The sequence below is a fragment of the Geotrypetes seraphini genome, chromosome 3 (genome assembly GCF_902459505.1).
Source record: "Geotrypetes seraphini chromosome 3, aGeoSer1.1, whole genome shotgun sequence".
In the NCBI taxonomy this organism is placed as follows: domain Eukaryota; kingdom Metazoa; phylum Chordata; class Amphibia; order Gymnophiona; family Dermophiidae; genus Geotrypetes; species Geotrypetes seraphini.
The window spans coordinates 155520981-155540448 of record NC_047086.1 but is presented as its reverse complement, the minus strand read 5'-3'; the positions used below and the strand labels follow the sequence as shown (position 1 = coordinate 155540448).

The following is a 19468-nucleotide window of genomic DNA, read 5'->3' as shown; positions in this document are numbered from 1 at the left end:
GTCAAAAAGGTCTAAGTGCTGACTAGGCAACCTGTCAACTGTTTTGGTTATATGTGTTGTACGCCTAGGTGTAGGTCGGCCCACCTCCCGCCCACTGCCCGCCCTTTCCCCTCCTCTAAACACGCCTCTTTTCTCTCTGTGCGTCTAGAGGCAGGGGAAAGGCCTAAGCTGATTTTAGATACATCTAAAAACCAGCTTTGGTTAAGGGTACTTGGACGATCAGGCTTTTTGATCGTCCAAGTAGCCATTTAGGACACTTTTTAGACTTTTTTTTTTTTGATTATGAACCCCATTATTTTGATATCCATGTTTCAGCACATGAACTGAATGTTGTCAGCCTGTGTTGCAATAGAAGTTATCCAGTCTCCATATCGCATTGGTACAGTATGCATGTTTCTTGCCTTGTTAACATTTATTGTACTTTATATACTAAACTCAATAAAAAAAATTTTGAACTAAAAAAACATATTATTTTTTTTAAAACACCTGAGAATGGGACAATGTGTGAGATTTGCTGCTGACACAAAATTATTCAAAGTTGTTAGCTACATGACAAGCATACTGTATAGTGATAAATTACAGCAGGACATGCAGATGACAGATGAAATTTGATGCTGACAAGTGCGAGGTGATGCAGATAAGAAAGAATAATCCAAGCTGTGGTACATGATGCTAGAGTGCACATTAGGAGTAACCACCCAATAAAAGGATCTAAACCTCATGGCCAATATGTTGAATTCCTCTGTGTGTCCAAAGAAGCAAACAGAATGTGAGGAATTATTATAAAAGGAATAGAGAACAAAATGTGATAATGATTCTGGATTACTCCATGGTGCAACTGCATCACGAGTATTGTATGAAATTCTGGTTACCACATCTCAAAAAAGATATAGCAGAATTAGAAAAGGTACAAAGAAGGGTAACCAAAATGATAAAGGGGATGGAATAATTCCTCTAAGAGGAAAAACTTATCTGAGTCATAGAGGGTTCCTGTCACGGCTTGACAGAGCTCCGTTTCGAAAACTTCCTCAGGAGCTGAGACATTGGAATTGAGTCCCACCAATTTTTTGACCAGGGCAGGAGTTTGAAAAATTTTTTTTTAGTGATTTTCTTGGTGGGACTCAATTCCAATGTCTCAGCTATTAAGGAAGTTTTCGAAAGGGAGCTCTATCGAGCCATGACAGGAACCCTCTATGACTCAGATAAGTTTTTCTTTGGTGGATATTATTTGGACACTAATGTTCATTTTGGAAATTTGAAATTTTGACAATATTTTGAACTTCTGAATTGAATTAATTATCAGGGGATGGGTTTTTGATACGTTATTTCTCCTTCTTTCCCCTCTCAATACTCACACTGAACGTTTATTTCACTGGCAGTTTTGATTCTAACTTTTACATCGGACTAGATAATGTACAGGGCAGGGCTTATTTAGATTATTCAACCTGGTACTGGTCACCCATAAGTTTCCTGCCTGGGGCTTAAAAAGTGTTTATTAATTATTTAACTTTTTGGCCCGTACTGATTTGTCCTATTAATAATTTTTTGGTTATTGCCGTGCTTGTTGTGAGAGGGGACTTGAAGTTTTGTCAAACTTTTGGTTTGTTTGTAGTATATTAGTTTTGGCATATTTAGGTTTTTTTTGGCCTTTTGGAAAAACTACATTGTCATCTCACCTGAGAAAACAAAATAAAACTTAGGGCTCCTTTTACTAAGGTGCGCTAGCATTTTTAGCGCTGAAGATTAGCGATTAGCGTGCGTAAACCCTGCGCTAAATGAAAAATACTAACGCAAGCTCTATGGAGGCGTTAGTGTCTAGCACGTGCGCCATTGTAGCGCGCGCTAAGCATGGGCTAAAACCACTAGCGCACCTTAGTAAAATGAGCCCTTAATTTATAAAACCTAGAAAGACATAACAACTATTCAAAATGAGGCAAAGAAAATCACTGTTAGGTAATATTTAAATAATAAAATACATGAGATTCATACATATACTTCCTAAATATCTCTTAAATGATGCAATGTGTATATTTGGGTTTCACCTACATTGCAGTAGATGTTTCTACCCTGGCCTGGAGCACTAAGGGCTCCTTATACTAAGCTGCGCTAATGGTTTGAGCTGATGTTAGTTTTTCCACGTATCGCGGGGGTTAGTGTGCGCTAATCTGCAGCGTGCACTAAAAACGCTACCGCAGCTTAGTAAAAGGAGCCCTAGATGTTCTGACACTGCTCCGATGCTCATTGAATTCCTATGAACATTGGAACAGCATCGGAACATTTAACGCTCCAGGCCTCGGTAAATACCTCTACCATGGTATAGTAAAAGGAGCCCTATATTGTCCTGAATCTAATGGGACAACAGAGTGTGAATGTGCTTAGTTTTTGTCTACTGAATTCCAAATGGTGATAGCAGGAAGAATGAGTGAGGCAGGCACACAGTTTGCAAATAACTTCTAGAATACTAGGAAGGATCCTGAAATGGATAAGGTTAAAGGATAAGAATGAAGAATCCAAGAGCAAGGCAGCGCTGACATCAAAACAGGAAGAATATGGATTTCCACTAGAGCAACTGCATTCTTTTAGGTTCTGGTGGCCATGAGGCTCTAGCTGCATGTGTCCTATACCTGGTGTTGCAGTTCCAGACACAATATAAATATTGAGATGAAGGCTAGCAAAAAAAACCCCGGACAAACTGCAGAAATGTACAAATGCAGGCGTAGTTTATTAAAACTAAAGAAGTGCAGTAAACAATACAGCCTTATTACCAACCAGGGGACCCGACACAGTCCGTGTTTCAGATAACACACCTTCCTCAGGGGTCCGTGGTGGTTAAGGTATAAAATATGGCCGCACAAAAGATAACATACGAACGCCTATAAGAAGCAAATATGAACAAACATATACTACGCAATGGTATATGTTTGTTCATATTTGCTTCTTATAGGCGTTCATTTCTTATCTTTTGTACGGCCATATTTTATACCTTAACCACCACGGACCCCTGAGGAAGGCGTGTTATCCAAAACACGGACCGTGTCGGGTCCCCTGGTTGGTAATAAGGCTGTATTGTTTACAGCACTTCTTTAGTTTTAATAAACTACGCCTGCATCTTGTACATTTCTGCAGTTTGTCCGTTGTTTTTTTGCTTGCTGCTTGCTTCACTGCAGACTACGTTGGATTCCTTTTTTTGAGATGAAGGCTAGAACAGCAGAACACACTAACAAAATCTTGGAGGCTGAAGCACACTGTAGCAAATGAATGAAAGTCCAAACAATGGTAAGATTACAAAAGGAGCAAGGATGTGAAGAATAACAGCAGTAGAGCAGTAAATCAAGGTATGAAGAGTATCAGGAACTCAGCAAGATCAGGTATTATGGAAGAACATGTTTTGGCAAAGGCAAGGTCTACTCTAAGTACACACATATATATATATCAGAAAAGAAAATGATCTCAAGCAAGAAGACCATAAAAAGAAGTGGAAGCCATAGGCAAATAGAAGTGAGAAAACCAACAATGCAAACTCTATTAATATTTGTTGATGGGAGGGCAGAACTTTCTTTCTTCACAATGTCAAAGTGATGACAGCTAGAGAGTGACATGGGGACCAAGAATCATCCCTTATTCAGTCAAAAACAAGCCCCACACGGACAAACGATACACACACCCAGCAACACTACAAGGCCTCACTTACAACCCACAACATTCACACTCCCCAAAGAGAAAAGGAAAAAGAAAAGAAGTGGAGAAAAAGGCCTCAGTTCAGCTTCATCTGGCCAAAAAAACTCCACTCCTACAAAAGCTGTTTATGTGTAAATGCTGAAAAATAGTCCAAGAAAACAAGGCAACTAAAGTAGCCTGCCAGGTGGTATCAAACGGCACTCCTAATACAGATGAAAGTCAGTGGGTGAATGTAACAAAAGGCAGTATAGTCCAGCTCATAACATCCATAGCAAAAACAAGAAAAAATAACTTAGCTCCACTTCTTTTCTTTATCCTTTTTCCCTTTCTCTTTGGGGAGTGTGAATGTTGTGGGTTGTAAGTAAGGCCTTGTAGTGTTGCTGGGTGTGTGTATCGTTTGTCCGTGTGGGGCTTGTTTTTGAGTGAATAAGGGATATATTCGGGCCCTAATCCTTGAGTATTTATTTCTAGTGGGACCAAGATTCATCCCCATGCCCGCATTTTCATTCCCATTCCCTTCCTGCCCCCCATAGAGAAACACATTTATCATCCTTGTCCTTGCATTTTTAATCCCTGTCCCCTCATTGTTCCTGTAGTCTTAATTTTTCCCCGGCATCTTCCTGCTCATAGCAGTTTTATTGGGCCTAAGGCATTGCAAATAAACATTTTAAGCCTGTGATGGGGGTAGGAGGGAAGGAGAGTCTAACTTTATTTTGATTATAAGACTAGGGGCTCCTTTTATCAAGCCATGTAATAGCACGCATTAAACCATCGGCCACGCTAGCTGCTAACGCCTGCCTTGAGTAGACGTTAGTTTTTTTGGCAGCGCGGGGGTTAGTGCGTGATTAAAAGTTGCGTGCGCTAACCCCGCTAGCGCGGCTTGATAAAAGGAGCCCTATAACTTGCAAGGCATGCTGGGTTCTGCATTGCGCACTGTGACAGTTCCGACCCGTTAGTCAGCCCTGACACACAGGTGAGACAAGAAACTGTGCTTCCAAGCCACCGAGAAAAGCAGATTCACAGTAAAAGGCAGTATAAACCACCCAGAGCTGTCTAGCCACCATTTCAGCTGAGGCAGCACCCTTTTAGCAGGGAGGAAGAAAATCTCCTCAATGACCACCGGGGGAGCCAGAGAGAGCTGAAGTCAACTGCCACCTCAGCTAGGCCTGAGTGTGGTTCCAACAGATTTAAGCCTAGCTTATAGAAGCTACCTAGGGCTGAGAAAGCTTCTCCAACCAAAGCAGCGGGTCCAGGCAGAAGACCCCATGGAGTGGCAGGGTCCTGAAGATTCCCAGACACCAGAGTCAGACCTGGGAGTGGAAAGCATGGATTTGGCTGAATCAGAGCCAGTTCATAACCAGGCAGAGGCCATGGAAACCAACTTGTGCACAGTGAGCAAGTATCCATTTTTGCATGTTTTTTTTTTTTCTTTTTGCTTAAGAGAGAAAACTGAGCTTCGTCAGGTTTTGTGGTGTGGTACTTTCCAAAACCTTTGAGCTTGGTGAGAAAGACTTGTGCTGCTAACAGTGCTGCATTTTCACTGTTGGCTAGAGACTGTTTTGTTTGAGAGGTTTTTTTTTTTTGCTTCTTATCCAAAAGCCCTGCAGTGTTTTGGAATTGCTGGGGAGTGCATAAGGTTGTGGGGGATGTGTATGTTGTGATATCCTGGTGGGATATTTTTGAAGGACTCTTTTTCTCTTATATTACATGAGGGAAAAGTGATTTAAGCTACACAGCAGCCTTAACACCCCACAAACAGCTCTGAGGAGCTAAACACCTGCCAAAGCTGGTAATAGGCAGGCTTTAAGAATATGAACTGTTTATTTTGTTGAGAATTGGTTTGGTTAAGAATTGAATGCAAGGGCCTGATGAAGAGGACTTTGTTTGGGCTACTGAAGTCCAGGCATCTTGCTGGGCTGGGGTTTCTTTTTGCCAGCCCTAAACAATCCTAGTGTTTGTAATGTTTTTCCCCTTTTGTGCATTAGTTTGCTTTACTGATATATTTTTGTTCCTGAGCCTATTTGGGGCTGTGAAAACAGCACAGGCTGTACTGAACTGCCTAATAGGAAAGAATAAATATAAACTTACCTTGCAAAACTCTACTGTTTTCAGAATTGTTTGTTTGCATGGCGAATGGGGACTAACAGTACAATTGATTTTTTTTTTTCACCTTGAAGGGCCATTCTCCCTTTAGAGGGGCACACAGCAATCGACCTAGTTGCCCTTCCACGCACTTGTGTTACCCATCGGAGGCCAGGTGGGTGACAGCACATAAAACCAAACATTAGCTCAGTACTAGAGATATTTTAATCCAGCTCTCCTAAAATTTTTTGATCTTATTCAGTTCACAAAATCGCAACAAATAAAGTAAGAAGTGATTTTTTTTTTTTTATTGTGAGCAAAACAGACACAATTGCAAGCATATCAAGAAAAGCCCTCAGAATATCATACACAAATAACTTTTTTTTAAAAAAATTATTATTTATTTATTATTTTCAACTTAAATTTCAAGTATTACACTTGTACAGAAAGCAAGAATAGGATAGATATCAAATACAAAGCAATATAAATCTTAAATTAAACAAATATACTATTTATGCTCAAGTACACAATTAGGATCCAAGAATTATTGAAAATTGGCGAAATTATCTAAAAAGAAAATTGTAAAAGAAGCTGAGAACTATAGCACTGAGATGAGGTCACAATATCCTAAATATAGGGCTCAAAGATTGTTAACATTCAGGCGAGACATAGCCACAAAGTTTGTCAATTGTGATAGTTCAAAAAACACATATTTAAGAGTACGGTGATATACAATACATTTACACGGATGTCTCAAATAAAAAGTTGCTCCCAAAGATAAAACCCCAGGTTTCAAAAGAAGAAATTCACGGCGACGCCTTTGCGTCTCCCGTGCCAAATCTGGGAACATTTGTATTTTATAACCAAGAAAGCTTTTTTGTCTATTTTTAAAGAAAAGTTTTAACAACCATGTTTTATCAATTGGCAAAGCTAAAGTAATAATCATGGTGGCTGGTGATGCTAAATCCTTCTCAGATGTTTCTAAGATCTGTGATATATTTGGAAGTTCTTGATCTGAAGGTTTTTATTTTAGTTGTTGATTTTGTTCTTTATCAGGCAAATAATAAACCCGTGAAAATGGTGGTAATGAATCTTCGGGTATCTCTAAGTTCTCTACTAGATATCTCTTAAGCATTTCTCTAGGTGTTACTAACTCGAGTCTTGGAAAGTTAATTAACCTTAAGTTATTACTGCGTGAATTGTTCTCGAGCATTTCAGTCTTCTTCCTTAGGTTAATATTATCTTTAACTAAAGCCTCTTGAACTTGTTTCAATGATACAATTTCATTTTCCATTTTTTGAACAGATAAATTAGAAATATTCGTTTCTTTCCTTAAATCCTTCAATTCTTTATCATGTTCCTTAATTTTCCCTTCAATTTGTTGCAGTGTAGGAGTAATTGTTTTAACAAAACCAGCCAATAAGTCCCAGATAGAGTCTAAAGTCACTTCTGCAGGTTTAATCAATTCAATTGAGGTTTGTGTAGGTGTAGAGTGCTCACCGTTCTGAAGTCCTTCGGGGGGTGTCTTCAGCCCTTCCCCCTCATGTTGAGATGATATTCCCCCAGGTACCTCCATAGGGGCCCTGGAAAAGTGGGCCCCAGTCTCCAAGCTCTCCAGTAACTCTTCCCTTGCCTCTGGAGAGGAGAAAACCAGTGAATCCGGGGTTTCCCCGCCCCTGGGAGAGCTGGTCGTCTGGGGTTGCGGGGGCGGTGCCCTAACGTCGGGGCTCAGTCAGTGTAGTGTCAGGCCCAGGAACATCCACGTTGGTTTTGCCTCCCTGTGTTGTCAGCGGGCCGCCATCCGACGTCACTGCGACCTCCTGCATGCGCCGCAGTAAATCCTGAATATTCCCGAGACCCGGGGCTCCAGGATGCCGCGAGGCAGAAGCGGCACTCCGGCCCCGTCTCTTCGGCATCGCGGTAAGTAATTACCGTTAAGGAAATTGAAAGAAGCACAGTCCTGGGACACGCAGCTCAGCACGTCCTGTCTCAGATCGCCATCTTGGATCCTAAACTGTCCGAAACTGAAATCATACACAAATAACTTAGTGCTTTTTTCAGTGTAAAAGCAAACCAATAGCACATGGCTTAGTGCTATTCTCAGTGTGAAGTGAAACCCAACCGCTTAGACAGACAATATCCATTTCCAAGCAACAAAACAAAGCCAGCAAATAAAGAAAAGAAAAATCCAGTCAAGTGCAGCCCTCATAATATCAAATGCAAATAACTTAGGGCCTATTTTACAAAGCTGTGCTAAATGCACCCAAGCCCATAGGAAGTGAAGGGCTTTGAAGCGTTTACCGCAACAGTATCGCTGTCATGGCTTTGTAAAAGAGTGCTTTTCTCTCAATAATTTCCAGGAACTTTGAAACCTATATAAGCGATTCTTAACATTAATCTATAGTCTTATTGCCTTTTCAGTGAGAAACCAAACAGCCCAAACAGACAAAAGAATATCAATGTCCCCTATAACTTTACAGGTTTAGCCTTCTCCTTTTATAAAGCCACACTAGCAGCTGCTGCTGCAGTAATTGCTCTGACGTCCATAGAGAATTAATGGACGGTGGAGTATTTGCCACGTGGCAGCAACTAACACAGCTTTGTAAAATGGGGGTGGGGGTAGAATTTAGATATATTTTTGTTTCCAAGCTACTAATCAAATGGTATTATTACAGAATGATTCTATGAGGCTGATTAAAAAATAATGAGACTTCCTCTTTTTCTTTCCAAGAAGTAGACATGGCAACGCTGTTCTGGTTCTTGTGAAGCATACATCAGTGTTTCTGAACCTGTAGTTGGACTGCCGTAGTCTTCATTGTTAGATCACAGCGAGAGGAAGAACTTTGTCATCATAGCAAATGAGGAAGATGTCTGTGAGAGTACGCCAGAGGTATGTGATTGAATTTTGTGTTAAACTTGGAAAAAGCGGTAATAAAACTTGAAATGGTATGGCAAGGTGGTGAAACAATTAGCTGTGCTGTTTTGCTCTCAAACAAATGGCCATGAATCTCAAACAAATGGCCAGAGACTTCCTTAGGCTCAGCCCTAGGGAAATCCCTGATTGGCTCAGGCACCTCCCAAGGGAGGAGCCCGGGGCGCTTGAGCCAGTCGGGGTCTTAGGCCCCTCCCCGTGCATCACATGATATACCAAGGTACAAGGCTCCATATTATGAGGCTTACCACCCTTGTTAAACGAATATATATTTACAACTTTAGAAGATATACCATACAAATTATTTCTCATACTATTGGTTTTGGGATATTCAGTTTATGATACTTTTGAACCATAGGGATTTTTTCTTTTTTTAAAAAAATCTTTATTCGTTTTAAAGCCAAAAATAAGTGCAACATATTTTACAACATTTTACACTTTAACAGCACTTAAAATCAGTCAAAATTATATTCTATGACAAATACATATATAAACCCCCCCGTCTACATATCCAAAAATTGCACTCTACATTAAAAAAAAAATCTTCCCACCAACACACCCTGGATGTGTATTATCAAAAGGGAAAAATCAACAATCACTCCTTGCAGAGTTTTGTCAATGGCTCCCAAATATCTATAAACTTCTTATAATTTCCCTGCTGTATGGCCATCATACGTTCCATTTTAAAAGTGTAACACAGATTCCCACCAGAAAGCATAATTTAACCGATCCAGTTTTTCCAGTTCCTCAAAATAAGTTGTATGGCAACCCCTGTTATTATAAAGAGAAGTTTGTTATTCCGAGCAGATATTTGGCTTTTAGCCCTCATTAACGTATAGAGATTTTTTCTATTGATATATTATACAAAAAAAAAGATGACATCATAGCATCTACAGAGACAGCTAACTGCGCATATGGTCAAAGTAAGCGTGGTTTACTCTAGAAATGACCTGTAGATGCAATTCTCGTCAAAGATAGGCACCGGCAACGTAGGCCTTTAAAACCCTGGCCTACATTACCGGCACCAGGAGCCCCGATTCTGCAAATGGTACCGTAGCATAATTAACATGTGATCAGCGGCGCTTTTGTAGGCAACCGTTTGTAGAATCGGGCCCCGAATGCTCAAGAATGTCCTGCATTACGAGACACCAAGCCCATTTCATGGCTCATTTTAGAAAAAAGGATTCCATAGTTTGAAGATTGGCTCCTTAAGAAGAAATGGGAGCTATGCAACGGCAGACACTCCCATCTTGGTTACTTCTGTTGTTGTCTGGAGCAAAGAGATTCAGATTGAGAATTTCCTGGTGCAAATTATAGGGACATACAGTTGAATGAATAGAGCAGGGGTGAGCAACTCCAGTCCTTGAGGACAGGAATCCAGTAAGGTTTTCAGGATTTCCCCAATGAATATTCATGAGATCTATTTGCAGGCACTGCTTTCAATGCATATTCATTGGGGAAATCCTGAAAACCCGACTGGAATAGAGTGTTCCTGAGTATTATTGCAGGTCAAGCACAAGTTATTAATGGAGAGACCCTCAGATCCTGTGCACTCCAGACAGCATTTTTTAGACATGCTAAATAATTTGTACTTTCTTTTGTTAATTTCCTCTTTTTTTTGGCAAACATATCTTACAAATATTCTTTTCTATAATTACTAGTTTTTGTGTTCTTTGCCTCTGTTTGAGTATGAACTAAAATGAACTTGGGTAATGCAAGAAGTATGAAGATGGACATTACAGGAGTGTGCAGGACTTTCAAGTCACAAGGCTGTTGAAATTGTTCTAGGCTCTTATACAACTGAGTAAATTACCTTCTTTAATGTCTTACTATTGTCTAAATGCTTTTGCTAATAATAGTATCTTTAGCTTCCTTCTGTTTTGAATCTTCTTAGATGTAGATGCACATACTGTATATACCTGCAGGTTTGTAATTGTAAAATACAGTAGTTGAAAAGCACTAAAGCATATACAGGTACATTCAAATTATTATTTCTGTATTCCAAACCCCATTGTTTGGTGTTGCTCACTGCTTCTTACTCATGAAATAGCACTGCTTGGGCTTAAATGTAGTGTTTGCTTTCTTTCTTAATGCTAGGGCAATTAAGTCATGCCCTCACAAAGATTTTTAATGCTTGTATGTTATTTATCGAGTAAAGCGATTACCTTTATCAAATTCCACAGTATGTGGAACTGCTTAGTGTAGCTACTGCTATTCCAAAGCAGGTCATCATGAATTTGAGATTCTTTACCAAGACCTGAATTATATAATATTTATTTAATTCTTTATTAATTTTCAAATCAATACAAAATGCTACAAAAATACAAGCAATGAATACATTAAACAGCACTTATATTCCACAAATAATAATACAAAGTAAATTCCCCCCTCCTTCCCACCCTCCCTGGATGTGTGTGAAAATCAATTAGGAATAAAGACTTATGCAATTAATCATTTTTAACAAATTCTGTCAATGGATCCCATGTTGCTTTAAATTTTTGATTATATCCCAATTGTTCAGAGTTCATTTTTTCATATCTATAACATTGACACAGTTTCCCACCAAAATGTAAAATTCAAGCTATCCCAGCTCTTCCAATTTTTTGTTATTAACTGTATAGCTATCCCTGTCATAATAAGCAGAAGTCTATTCTTATTCACATCAGTTGGACTCCTAGGTTTTAATAAAGTCCCAAATAACACTACATCATAATATAATGGAATCAAAGCTTCCAATATCTCATTAATTTTACCCTGAATAGACTTCCAAAAGTTGAGTATCAACGGACAATAGAAGAGCAAGTGATCTAATGTCCCTACATCAAGATGACAGTGCCAGCATCTATTAGACTTTGAGCTATCCAACTTTTGTAAACAAACTGGGGTCCAAAAAATTCTATATAACAGAAAAAAACAAGTTTGTCTAATAGATGCTGACACTGTACACCTCATTCTCCAAGTCAAAATCCGTGGCCATTGAGTAGCAGAAATATGCTGCTTTACTTCAGTGCTCCAAATACCTTTTAAGCATGTTTTAGGTTTTTTCGCCAAATACTCAGATATTAATTTATACCACTTGGCGGCCTGGTGCCCTTGAAAATCTGTTTGGAAGCACAAGCCCGGCAAGCTATACTGATTTTTTTTAAGTTGCACCAATCAGGGAACCCTTTCTGAATGGCCTGTTTCAAGTGCAACCATTAAATCCTTGAAACTTTGATATGCCAAATAATTGTTGCAATTGTAATAAATTTACCAGTTTTCCATTTGAAATCACATCATCTAAAGTATGTATGCCTGCGTTAAGGCATCAATAAATTTTAATGTCTTCCAAGTGGAATGAAGAATAATATTATCCTTGTATATTCGAGGGAGCTTGATACTCAAAATGTGGTTAAGACGTAATGGGGCTAAGAGATGACTTTCCAGTATCAACCAGTCTGGCAGATTCTCCATGAGTTCAGGAAGGATTCAATACATACCCTGACGTAAAATATATGTTTGATGATATCTGTAAAAATTTGGAAAATTTACCCCACCCATCAATTGTGATTTTTACAAAGATACTAAGGCAATTCTAGAAGTTTTACCAAGCCAAAGGAATTTTGTAAGAATCCCATTCAATTTTTTATAAAAGGACCCTTGAAAATAAACTGGCAACATACTCATTTGGTAGCAAACTACAGGTGAAATCATCATTTTGATGGTTTGTACTCTCCTCCACCAAGAAAGATGTAATGGGTTCCATTACATCTTTGACTTTCACATCTACACATTTCTTTGACTTTCAATAATATGGATTTTTAATTTACTGTCATTGTGTCTTCCAATGTTTTCTGAATCATTTACACCCAAATATTTTATACCCTCTTCCTTCCAAAGGAATGGGAATGGATCAAATAAACCTTTTACACATTATACATTCAATGGAAGAACCTCTGATTTGCTCCAATTTATTTTATAACCAGAAAATTTGCCAAATTGATCAATCTAGTCCAGTAAATGTGGAATGGTTGATTCAGGATTCTTCAAATGAAGCAAAATATCTGCGTAGGCCAAAACTTTATAGTCTCAACCTGCATATGGAATTCCCTGTATCTCTTTTGCCTGCTAAATGACCAACAACAAGGGTTCCAAAACAATATAAAAAAGCAAAGGAGACAAGGGACATCCTTGTCTAACTCCCCTCTTCAGACAAAAACGCTCTGAAAATATATTATTAATATATAATCTGGCTGAAGGAGAACTATACAAAGTTTGAATCATTTGAATAAATCTAGAACCTATCCCAAACCAATCCATTACTTGGTACATGAAAGTCCATTCTACATGATCAAAGGCCTTCTCTGCATCCAAAGAGCCAGAGAAGGCTGGATTGTCCATTGTTGTTGCTAAAGTAAGCATATGAAGAGCCAATCTGGTGTTATTTGGAGAATGTCATTGTGCAACAAAACCCGTTTGGTGTATGCCAATCATATAAGAGAGAGCCTTGGCTAATCTTAGAGCCATAATTTTCCCATCCACATTAATTAAAGAAATAGGCCTGTTATTTGAAACCAACATGGGATCTCTGTTTGGTTTTGGCAAAACTATGGTTAAAGCTTCTGCCATAGTACCTGAAATCTGAGCTTTCATCAGTTATAATTCATATCATTTAAAAAGATGAGGTAACAATATCGTTTGGAAGGATTAAAAAAACTCCACTGTGAATCCATCACTACCTGGAGCGGATCCAGCTTTGAGAGACTTCAATGCTGACTGGAGTTCTGTGAACGATATAGGCGCCTCTAGTTTTTCCTTTATATACTCAGGAATTTTTGGTCTCTAAATTAATTTTAAAAATTCTCTTCCAACCTCTTCTTTACTTGAATAACGCTCAGAAAAATGCAAAGCTTTATAATACTCCAAAAATTGATTTAAAACAGCCACAATATGTGTATATATTTTACCCTTTTCATCTTTAATGACCACAATCTTTACTTTCCTCTTTTTAGTTTTAAGATAATTAGCCTGTAATCTCCAGCTTTATTCGAGTTTCCATAATACACTGCTTGCTGGCAAAACAAATCTTTCCTAGCAAATTGTGAGGAGATCGCATATTTGTATTTAGCTTTCAACAGGGCATTCAAAATATCTTGTTTCCATTTTAATGCCAATTGTGACTCTAATGTCCAAATAGTTTGTTCCAAATTAATGAATTCTAAACTGAGTGATTTCCTGATATGTGCCGAATAAGAAATAATTTGCCCTCTTACAGTAGCCTTGAAAGCATTCCATAAAGTTTCCAAAGAGATTTCCTCTGAGGTATTGAATTGAAAATATTCCTTCATTTTTAGTTGAATTTCCTCAAGAAAGTTTGAGTCAGCAAGCAGTGTACTTTCAAACCTCTAAACAGGTCTACCAGAATCTTCAATAGTGAACTTATGTTCTATCCAAATTCCAGTATGATCCAACAGAAGGATCGGGTCTATACTGGCTTTTGTAACTTTGGAACAAAATGAAAATTCCCGAGCATTAAAATGAAAAATCCGCCATATATCCTTTAAACCAGTGTTTTTCAACCGCTGTTCCGCGGCACACTAGTGTGCCGCGAGATGTTGCCTGGTGTGCCGTACGGTGCAGACACTGATTAGGCCTCAGGCCGGGTCCCGCCGCGCTCCCATGAGACTCCCCCGGTCCCCGCTGCTGTTCAGTTTCGATCTTCTGCTCTGACGCAACCGGAAACAGGAAGTTGCAGCAGAGCAGAAGATTGAACACTGAGCAGCCGCGCGTGCGCGGCTCTTTGGGAAAGCGTGCATGTCGCCGAAAAACAAAACCTACAAACTAAGGTGAGGCGAAGGGAGAGAGCTGGCTAAACAGTAGGATCGATTGGGCAGGCGAGTGGTGGCTGCGGGGACCGTGCGATCGCTCGTGTTCCCGGCTCAAATTGGAAGGAGGGAGTGAAAGGGAAAAGGATTCTGGGCCAAGGGGATGAAGACGGAAAGAAAAACCCACAGCAGGAAAGAAAGGGAAGGACAGGCAGGTGAGCCAGATGCTAGAAGCAGGGGGGGGGGGGAAGAAAGAGGGGAAAAAGCTAGATGGGGTTGAAAAGAAGAGACACACTGGTATGGAAGAGGAAGATAGGGGAAATCTGGACACAGGAAGGTAACAGAAAGAGGGGAAATTATGTGCATGGGGCATAGGGACAGAGACATAAAGGGGACATGCCATGGGGATGGTATATGGACACGGGGGGGGGGGCAATGACAGATACATAGGGGAGATATTAGAAATGGAGAAAATAGGAGCACAGAAGCGAGATGGTTTGTGGGGATGGGACAGGGACCGAGCTCGCAGGCTCCAGTGGCTTGCACAAATTACATTGTAACGTGCCATGAAAATAAGAGGGAGGAAGGTAGATAGATAAGCCACGTGAGAGGAGCTGAAGGGTAGTAGAAAGGAACAGATGGTAAAGGAGGAAGGGAAGGGTGGTGGTGGAAAGGAATAGGACAGACATTGAAGGAGGGTGGAGAGGAACAGACCCCGAAGGGAAATGTGGAAGACAGAGTGAGAAGAAGACAGATGCCAGACTATGGGGGAGTGGAGGGAAGAAGATGGGTGCTAGACCAATTGGGGGGGGGGTGAAGGGAGAGGCACAGTAACAGCAAATGGAAGACGTAGAGAGAAGACACACAGTGGATGGAAGAAATTGAATGAGAAGATATGGAAAGCAGAAACCAGATAACAAAGGTAGAAAAAAAAATTATATTTATTTATTTATTTTTTGCTTTAGGATAAAATAGTATATTAGTTGTGTTGATAAAAATTTATAAACAAAGCCCTGCCAGCTGAACATCTCTTTCTCTAGTTCAGCAGCAGGAACTTTGATTTATAAGAAAGGAATAAGCTAAATATTACAGTACTAAGGCTTATATGGATGCAGCGGGGACGGTGACGGGGCGGTGAATGGGATGGCAGTGGCGGTGACGGGGCGGTGAAAGGGATGGCGGTGACGGTGACGGGGCGGTGAAGGGAACGGCCAGAATATCAGCTTTGTGTTCAGCCAAACAGGCCCAGGTTTCGCACTGAATAAAGTATTTTATAATTTTTCACTATTCTGTTTACTTAATATTTCATAATAAAGTAATTATAAAATACTTTCTTTGTGTTTATTTGATTCCTATTCAAGAGAATTACTTTATATATAGTCAATATAGGCACAGAGTTAAATTTTTTAACATTTTCTAATGGTGGTGTGCCTCGTGATTTTTTTCATGAAACAAGTGTGCCTTTGCCCAAAAAAGGTTGAAAAACACTGCTTTAAACCACATGTATGTACAAGATTATCCAGGCCTAATGATTTTAGTTTTCTACTTGGTTGTTTATCAATAATTTGATCCATGATAGCATTAAAGTCTCCAGCTACTATTAAATTAGTCGTAGCCAGTGACAAAATTATTTGTTGGAGTTTTTAAAATAAATCTGCCTGATTATTGTTAGGTGTGTAAATATTAAGAAGCATCAGGGTATAATTTCTTGAAGTCATATAAACATGAAGCCATCTACCCATGGAATCCGCCCAAAAGTTATCCGCCTGAAAGTTATCAAATGTAGCAGAATTCTTTTTACTAATCAGGATTGCTACACCTGCCTTTATCCCTATTGCCGGTGCAAAGAAGCAATGCTTTATCCACCCTCCTTCTAGTTTAGCCAATTCCATTGTGGACAAATGTGTTTCCTGTATGAAATACATCAGCTTTCTGTTGTTTCAAAAAGGTAAGAATCTTTTTCCTTTTGATGGGATGATTAAGTCCATTGACATTTAATGAAAAGAGTTTTAAAGCCATCTTAATTGAAATTGATGCATCCTAAAGTTACTGTCCTTAACTATATAATTAAAATTGCCTGGAAAGAAAATAAAACCCATGCCACACACATCCAGAATTCTCCCCCACCCCTCCCCTATCCCCATCCCTCCCCACAATATAAATCATGGTAAACTTGAACACGTATCCAGAGACCCATAGCCCCAACTCCCCCCACCCTGTTTTAATATATATCATTTTAAAATAATCCACCTACATTCAGGAACTCATTACAAATTGGTTAGGAAGATAAAGTTTAAAAAATATATAAAATAAATCTGATGAAAAACAAACCAATACAACAAATATTTCTTTAAAGTTCCTCCATATGAAAAGCAATTATTTATTTTAATGTAATGACCATAAAATAAAATAAATTGAACCTTATATAAGCATTGCAAAAAATAATTAATCCAAGAAATGGTTATTGAATGAATCATATAACCTCTGTTTTTAATATAAATCAAGAAATATTTGTAAATTAAGTGTTTAATTTTAAAACAATATTAATCAATACTATTATAACTGTGAATCAAAAAATGAAATGAAGAGATCCACTACTATACCAAAAATAAGAGTAATCCAATGATATAAAGTCAAATCAAGACCTGGAATAAATGTTAAGATTAACTGATGAAATTAAAATAACTTCTATTCATTCCTTATTTCTCACAGTGAGAACAATAAACATATCCTCTTGTATAATGAACCTACAATCCTGGGCCCACACTGTGCAAATGAAATTGAATGAGTCCAAAACAAGACTTCTTTGGCTCGGTCCAAAACTAGATCACCTACCCACCTCCATCCCACTACTCTCTGGCTCCTCTCTGCAGCTTGAGTTCTCGAGCAAGGTCTTGGGCATCATCATTGATTCCACATTGTCCTTCAATGACCACCTCCAATCCTTGGTAAAAAAACGCTTTTTCAGCCTTCACATGCTGAGGAAAGTTAGATCCTGCTTCCATCAAAAACATTTTACCCTCCTTGTCCAATCCATCATCCTCTCCAGATTGGACTATTGCAACTCTATCTACTTAAGCCTAACTAAGAAAAACCTCCACAGACTCCAACGGATTCAGAATGCCGCGGCCAAGCTCATCTTCGCTAAAAGTAAATTTGACCATGTCTCCCCGCTCCTGGCCAAGCTCCACTGGCTTCCGATAATCGCCAGGGTCCACTATAAATGCGCCTGTTTAACTTTCAAAATCCTATATGGTATCCTCCCTCCCTTTATCCCTCTTTCTTGGAATTCCTCAAACCCTAATACCACCAGATCCTCCCACAAATTAAAACTATCCTTCCCCTCGTTAAAAGGCATTTCCCACACAGGAAAGCTAGGGACCTCCCTCCACTTCAAAATCACTGAGCTCTGGAACAATCTTACCTCCCCTCTTCGGAACTTGAGCTCTCTCCAAGTTTTCCGCAAACATCTGAAAACCTGGCTTTTCTCAAAAAATGTAAGTCTCCCTTCAACTTAGGAATCAAGGAAACTCTTCTATCTTGGCATCCCAAGTCCTCTAAATTTTCTTCACACTTCTACCTCTAACCCTCTGTTGTAGTTCCTTCCTATTTCTCCTACTGTAAACCGCGTCAAGCTTTACGAACGTGGAGATGATGCGGTATACAAACCTAAGGATTAGATTAGATTAGAATAAACCTAAAAGCAGCATAACATTAACTAATCGCATATCTAGCATTTTAACAGATATAAACCTTTGCTATAAGTAAAAACAAAACAAATAAAACCAAGGGGAATGAATTACAAAATATACTTTCCCCCTATTTTTTTTTAAACCAGAAAATAATAAGAAAACATATAAATCAAATATTATATATTGTCCTACCAATTAATTGAATTAAAAATTGAAGGCAATTTGAGGCCCGAGGAGAGAGATCCAAGATGGCGACGGAGTAAGTCGCGTCGGCGAGAGGCTCCTGCACAATCGGCAAAATACTTACTTGCTTGTCTTTTTTCCTACCCTCGCAATGCCAAAGCGCAGGGGAAGACAGAGGGGCGTTCTTCCAGCTTTCTCTGCCTCTTCGCTGTCGACGCAGACGGCGATTACTTCCTTTGCCGTCCCAGTTGGAGCGGGCGCATTCGCAGACCGAGGGGGGCAGACCTCGATCTTGGAGGGCGAGACGTCGCTCAGCTCGATGGGACCTGGAGTTCCTCCTCACCCCGGGACGGTGTTGGGAACATTGTTTGCAGCACAGGAAGCTCCGGAGTTGATGCCTCTGGCGGTGCTGCAAATTTCCCCTCTGACCCCGGATGAGATACACAGCTTGCCGGCTTGTCTGCAGCCGACAATGGAGAATGGAGGAACGGAAACCTGTAATGTTACAGAGAAGGAGAAGGTGGAATCCAGTGGAGTGATTCCCGGTACAACTTTGTTTCCTCCTTTGATAAGACCAGAAGTTATAGACATGGAGGCTATTTGGAGTGGCTTGGAATCACTATACAAGGTATGCTCTCAATTTGTCACTTCAGCCCAGAGTACCAACCTACAGCTTAAGACTTTTGAAGAGAAACTTCTAAAACAATCCGATAGAATGGACAATTTGGAAAAATCTGTGACTGAAGCGAAAGCTTCAGTTAACTTACAATTGAAGGTTAAAAATTTACTTGTTAGAAAATTGGAAAATTTGGAAAATGCTAATAGGAGTCTGAACCTTAGACTTTTAAATTTTCCTATTTCCAAATTCCAATCGGCAAGAGAATTGTTTCATTCCTTCTTGAGATTAGTACTTAAATTTCCTGAAAACAATTTACCACCGTTACATAAATCATATTATTTAAACATTCCTAAAGAGGATAAAGGAAAAGGAACCGTAGCAGGAGATTTAGATCTCACAGCTATCCTGGAAACATCTCAACAAGAAGAAATTATGGGAAGAGCAACCTTATTGGTAACCTTTGTTTTTCATCAAGATA

The 19468-nt window shown here is 39.4% G+C and overlaps 1 long non-coding RNA gene across 2 annotated transcripts in view; it reads left to right on the top strand.

Annotated features, from left to right (window-relative positions):
- Window positions 1-4914: 4914 nt before the first annotated feature.
- Window positions 4915-19468, top strand: part of LOC117356673 — a 46027-nt gene continuing 31473 nt past the window's right edge. Inside the window, exons 1-2 of one of the 2 annotated variants that reach the window (XR_004538690.1) lie at window positions 4915-5069; window positions 8495-8650. This is a non-coding gene — a long non-coding RNA (uncharacterized LOC117356673). Of the gene's footprint in view, window positions 5070-8491; window positions 8651-19468 lie in introns of both variants that reach the window. The other variant, XR_004538691.1, reaches the window with a different exon arrangement.